General features: G+C 38.9%; 1 non-coding gene across 1 annotated transcript; it reads left to right on the top strand.

Moving 5' to 3' along the window:
• The first annotated feature begins 3,502 nt into the window (after positions 1–3,502).
• LOC113186928 (small nucleolar RNA U13) lies at positions 3,503–3,600 on the top strand. Its single transcript, XR_003301354.1, has one exon. It is a non-coding gene; the product is annotated as a small nucleolar RNA U13 (small nucleolar RNA).
• Positions 3,601–6,737: the final 3,137 nt, after the last annotated feature.

Here is a 6,737-nt window from a genome sequence, read left to right as displayed (position 1 = left end):
GACAGAATCTCTACCACAGACAGCAAGTTGAGAATACCAGGGCACTGATCACCCTCACCTCAGCTCACTGAAGCTGGGGTTTGCCACCAGAAGTGGCAATCCAGGCAGAGGGAGGTCACAGGCACACCTGCACTAGGCCATCCATGGAAGAAAAACAAGCACCTGACCTGCCCCCAGCCCTTGTGCACTGGAATAGAGGTTCTCCTGCCCAGGGAGAAAGGCAGGTCTCAAGGATGAAGAACTCCCCAGCCCTGCCCAAGGGAGCTGATTTTATTTAGAACAGAGCATGAAGTATTCCAAGCCCAAGGGCATTGTCAAAAACAATGAACATCTTGATGGAGAGCAATTGAGAAGGCCCTCATAGCTCCATGATGTAAGCAGCAAAAAACAAACAGGCAGATCAGTCAGAAGTTTCACCAAGAGAACAATGGGAACAGACAGCCTGGAAGAGCGCTCCTGGGATCAAGCATGACCCTGGTTGTCGGAAGGTTGTGTCGAGCTAGGCTATACTCACCCAGAAGCAATCTGAGCAAAATAAGGGCGGACTTGCAAACCTCCCCAAACCACACAGAGGTCAGCTGACACAGGGTAGAAGCTTCACCAGCACAGAGACTGAGGCACAATTTTGTACCAAAAACTGGCTGAACCATGAACTGCTCTGATACAGAGGTATCTCTTGGGAAGGCAGACCTACCAAAAATCACAACTACTTCTGCCACTGGAAAGTTCTATATACATGCCTAAAACTGTACCTTCTCAAAAGTGACAAGAGAAGGAAAATCCAAGCTCATAGTCCCTGACAAAATGTGGAGGCAAACCTATAAACTATTTAAACTGAGATTGTTTTTGTAGGATTCACACAGAGAGAGACTGGGGCAATTTTCAGGAAGCAGTGTTTATTTTTGTGTCAGCAAAGGATTAGCGGACTGTTATCCCAAGGCCAAGTCCCAAACACAGAGAGGCATCCCCTTAATATATCTTTGCAAGCTCTTTGTCTCCTGTATAAATAAATGCACATTTGATTTGGTATTCTCATGTTATAGAGTTGCAATATGACAGCATGATTGCATAAACAAGTCACAACAAACTCACAATAGATTTATGGCAGAGTTGGCATGCACACTTAAGTGTGACACATAGCCTTTTCTTTATTCAAGAAGAGCCCCTACCTCAAGATAGCCGCCTGCAAGCCATACATACATCCAAAGGTAAGGAGCTTAAGCAAAACCTATGACTAGTAAGTGGTTTGTGCTGAGTCAGGGAAAATCTCTAGGTAGGCAGTCTAAAAGACACAAATGCAATTCAAGTCACTAAATATGTAAACAAAGTACTGAGAAGGGAACACTTCCAATAAACCTCTTGGAGTAGAGAAGGGGCAATCAGTAAGCAGAGTTGCTACAATTTATTATATAAAAATGTATCATTTTCAACAAAATAATGATAAGCCATACAAAAGACAGGAAAATGTGACCCTGTCATAGTTTGCTAGGGATGCCAATACAAAGAACTATGGACTGTGTGACATCATCAACAGGAATTTATTTTCTTAAGATTTCAAATGCTAAAAGTCCAAGACCAAGATGTCAGCAGAGTCGGTTTCTTCTAAGACCTCTTTCCTTAACTTGTAGATGGTCATCTTTTTGGGGGAATCTTCACATGGTTTGGTGCATCTGTGCCTAATCTTTTCTTAGAAGAAGTCATGCTGGATTATAGCCCAAGCTAATGACTTCATTTTACCTCAGTTACCTCTTTAATGGCCCTATATCCAAATACAGTCATATTCTGAGGTTCTGGGGGTTAGAATGTCAGCGTCTACATTATGGAGAGACACAGTTCAGGCCACGGCAGACCCAGAAAAAACAGAAGAAAGGCAGAAAATACAAAATGCTTTTGAGGGAGCCTAAATGGCTATCTCAACAGACAATGTCTTTGGAGCAGTTATTATCAATATGCTCTATGAGCTACAAGAGATCATAAAAAATTAAAATGTCTCATAAAATAAAAAAATATAAGTTTTAAGACTTATTTTAAAAGTACCAAATGTAAATTCTGGACTTGGAAAATACAACATGAATGAAAGAATGACCAAAGCAGCTCAACAGATTTGAGCTAGCACACACACACACACACAAAAAAAAGCAGCAGTGAATTTGAAGACAGATCAGTAGAGATTATGTAATCATTTGGGAAAGAGAGGAGAAAAGACTATGGAATAATGACCAGTGCCTCAGAGAAATGTGGGACACCATTCAGTGTACCAACTTAGGCATAATAGGAGTACCAGAAGAAGAGGACAGAGAAAAAGGAATAGAAAATATATATATATCTTCTTTTTTAGGAAATATTTCAGGAAACAGTGCCTGAACACTTCCTCAATTTGGTGTGAAAAGGATTGATCTACACATTCAAGAAGCTCAATAAACTCCAAACAGAGAAATAGAAAGAAATCAGAGCTGGACACAGTGTAGTCAAAATTTTGAAAGACAGAAAAAAAAAATAGCAAGAAGTAAATGACTCATCACTTACAGGGGAGCTTAAGAAGATTAAGTTGACCTTTCTTTTTTAAAAATAATGGAAGCCATTAAGGACTGGATGATATATATAACATGCCCAAAGTAAAACCTATTGACCAAGAATCTAGGAAAATTATCCTTGAAAAAAAAAGGCAAATTTAAAACATCCCCAGATGCATATATTTTAAAAAGCTGTTTTTTAACCAGGCTTATAAGGAATGGTGATAAATAATTTGAACACACATGAAAAAATAAAGAGTGCTAACAAAGTTAATTATGTACATAATTGGTATAGTTGATTACTTAACTCTCTTCTCTACACTGATTTTTTTTTTTTTAAGGGGATATTGGGAATTGAACTCAGAGGCACTCAACCACTGAGCCACATCCCCAACCCTGTTTTGTATTTTATTTAGAGACAGGGTCTCAGTAAGTTGCTTAGCACCTTGTTTTTACTAAAGCTGGCTTTGAACTTGTGATCTTCCTGCCTCAGCCTCCCGAGCTGCTGGGATTACAGGTGTGTGTCACTGTGCCCAGCCTCTATACTGATTTTTAAAAGATATTGAATTAAAACATATCATATTATTTAGTTCACATCAAAATTCAATCTATTTGTCAACAGCACAGAGAAGGTGGTTTACAAAGAAGAGATTTTATTGGAGGAAGAAAATGGCATCATGTGGTAGTTTGAATCCATAGAAATGAAGAGATCATAAATGGCATAGAAGAAGGTTAATGTAACAAACTCCAAAAATATGTACTTACTCTCCTTTGTTCTGTCTTTAAAAGATGTCAATTATATAAAATAATAACAATGTAGTTTTGAGCTTATAACATGATAGCCAAATATAAATGACATTAATAGCACCCCGGAGGAGTGTTTGATTTCCATGACCAACTTCAGGTGAGAGGGGAGGAGAGAAGGTTAGAGGGATCTTCTTGCTTTTTTCTACTTCCTGACTTTTCCTTAAACTTAAAACACTCAGTAGATCCTATTATGGCTCAAAAGTGCAACAAATAGGTTTTCATGCCATTGCAGGAGATGTGTCTCCTGCAAGCCTTGCTCCAGCACCTTAGAGATCTGACCTAAACTTAGGAAAAAAAATACTCAGCATGCTAAAATACCACATTTGGGGGGAACATTTCCTGCACCACATTCATCGGTTTCTCAATTCACTGAGAATAATAAAAACAAATAAACAAACAAAAAGACTTTTGGTCAGACATAAAGCAGGAAAAAGAAAAATCTAGAAAGAGAATCAAACACATGAACACTGCAAGGAATCTTTTTAAAAAATAGAATGTGGATGAACAGTCAATCTGTGTTGAAAAACAGGAGAAATGAAACATTCGTTGCACAGGTTATGATCTTAAAACGAGAGAAATGCCTGTATCTTTTTTAACAGCTTCACCGAAAAATGTTCACATCCCACATCTAAATAGAGTTCCCACATTTAAAGTGTCCAATTCAGTGGTTTTTACTCTATGCCTTCACAGTGTTGTGCAACCATCACCACAATTTAAAATTCATTCCCCAGGAGAAAGGCACTGAAATCTCCTTTTTTTTTTTTTATCAAGTTGAAGTAGAAAGCATCATAATCCATTTGGGGTCATGGGGAGCAAGTTAGATCAGAAAATGAAACGGGGTTGGGGGGCAGTGGATATGATGTCTGTTTTCTCTGTGGATTGCATGGGACATTGTGCTTCTACTAGAAGGAGGCAGACATCTTCGAAAAGGTTTTCCCTGGTAAATTTGGCTTGTGGAAAATTCACCGTGTGATTCCATTTAAGCCTAATGGGAGCGTCAGGGCTTATAAAGAGGCAGAATTGTGAATTGCATTCCTCACCACAGTGTTCTCCGGGTCCTTTCCAAAGGGTTCGTGCTGAACCTGAATTTAAACACAGTGTGTGTTTTGCTTCAGCAGAGGCCATTGTAATCAAGCGGGGCTGTGCTTTAGCTGGGCAATTTTGAAACAAATAGTTTCATTGGGGAGGCTTTTATAAGATCTGAATGGGTTTTCTTTGATTTTTATTCCTAACTTTCAGAGACCAGAGTGTTAAAGACAATCTAATGCATTTTACTTTAAAATGACCAGAAGGGGACTAGAACGTTGATGGACAGCATACTGTTATAAGAAAACGCACAAATCATTTCTAGGAGTCATAAACTCTGAATTGATCTACAGATTGACTAAAACGTGGATGGTAGCCAGGATTCGCACTGTATCTGGCTTTCTTCTCCCTCACCCCTGTCCCAGTTTGGGTGTATCTGAAAGTCTTTATACCAGATACATGCAGTACTCATTAGATTGTATTGATCTAATGTCGAAAGCGTTGGTAAACATCCATTGTCAAAAAATTCGATTTTTCTAAAGAAACGAGGGAAAACAGCTTTTGGTTTTTGTTCTTGTGTGTGAAGACAAGCAGCAACGCAAAGTCTGATCCTCTTTTCCCTCTGCCGGCTAAAGAGAAGTACTACTGGCACTTTGTAGCATTTTTATTTTTTTTATTTTTTTTGGCAAATCTGGGAGCACATTTTCTGCCTTGCATAATTAAAACAGCTGAATGAAATGCAGTGGTCAATCTTCAAATTTCCAAGGAGAAATGAAATTTCTTCTACCCACTCCTCTTTCTGGCCTCTTCCTCTACTCACAAAATGTGAGAAGGTGATACCCACCGGGATCGGGGACGTGGCAGCTATTGAGGTACCCACGTAGTGAATGCAAAAGGAATGAATTTCAGGGAAGGAAGTGCTGTGTAAGGGAAGTTCTCAGGAAGAGTTTGTTTTAGTATCCGGTATTAGTGATTTCACACGATCATAGGCATTATGGTTTGGATCTTAAACACCCTCCCCAAAGATCTGATAAAGGCTTGATTGACAGATTGTGTGCTATTGGTAAGTGGTGGGACCTTTGGAAGGATCTAGTGGAAGGAACTTAGGAGGTCATTGGGGGAATGCCCTTGAAAGAGATATCAGGACCCTGGCCCCTTCCAATCTTTCTCTTTGCCCCTCCCTGATGCCATGAAGTGAGAGCTTTGACCCAAAGCAAAGGAGCTGACTGACCCTGGACTGAAACCTCAAAACTGGGACCCAAAAGAAATCATTCCTCTTTACAAGTTGATTATCTCAGGTATTTTGTCACAGTAACAGAAAGCTGACCAACCCAGTAGGTATCATGGCACCGAATATGCTGTTCTTTAGTCCTTGTCTTCTGAGTTGAGGAGATGGGAACATGTCACTTCTTCCACATCATGTTTTATCTCTCAGCTACAGAAAGTAACCAACTGCTACTTCTTTAAAGAAAAATAAAAAATATTTTGTTTTAACTTATTTGGCTACTGCTTGGGTTAGTGAGCTTTCTGTTGCTTATTTATTATCAGAAAAAAACAACTTAGAAAAGACTTATTTTGCTCAACTTTTTAGAGGTTTCAATCCATGTTGGCTTAGTTCCATTGTTGAGGCCTGTAAAGAGGAAGCACTTCATGTTAGAAAATTCATGGCAGAGTCAACCACATCATGGTGGCCAGAAAGCAAAACCAGAAAAAGAGGAGAGCCCAGGGTCCTGGTGTCCTCTTAAAGTCACAATCCCAGTGACATCACTTACATCCACTAGTCCTCACCTCCTAAAGGTCCTCTACCACTTCCGAATAGTCCCATAGGCTGGTGACCAAGCCTTTAGTATATAGCCTTTGGGGGACATTTCAGATCCCAACCATAATGCTTGAGAGCTATTTCTGGGCACTTGAGATGAGAATGTTCTAAATCATTCTGCTCTTTTGAAATATACTACACATTAGAATGTGAACCAAGGGAAGAGGGTCAGACAAACCTAATAGGGTGGTGTTAAAATAATTGTGGGAACTGTAAAAATTAGCAATTCATGTTTTTGTTTGGTTTGGTTTGGTTTGTTAGCGAGAAAAGGGAAGAACATTGGTTCAGTTGCCAAGACCAACATCTTATTATTTTATTCTTTTTTTCTCGTACATATTCTGGAACGAAGGGAGAGAGACAGATAAAAATGAAACATGATGCCAAATGTAATCTGCAATCTAAAATCATAATTTATAAGAAAAAGAATTATCAGAAAAATCAGTGTCTATGAAGACTTTTCAAAAATAAAAGCATAAAAAAATATAAAAGCATGAGGCAGAAATGATCAAAACAGATAAATAAATAATAGTGGAGTAGGAACAAATAAAAAAATAAAAACCTGATTCCTTGAA

The sequence above is a fragment of the Urocitellus parryii genome, chromosome 13, assembly GCF_045843805.1.
Source record: "Urocitellus parryii isolate mUroPar1 chromosome 13, mUroPar1.hap1, whole genome shotgun sequence".
NCBI lineage: Eukaryota > Metazoa > Chordata > Mammalia > Rodentia > Sciuridae > Urocitellus > Urocitellus parryii.
Note: the sequence above shows the minus strand (reverse complement) of the source record. Positions and strands in the feature narration are given on the sequence as shown.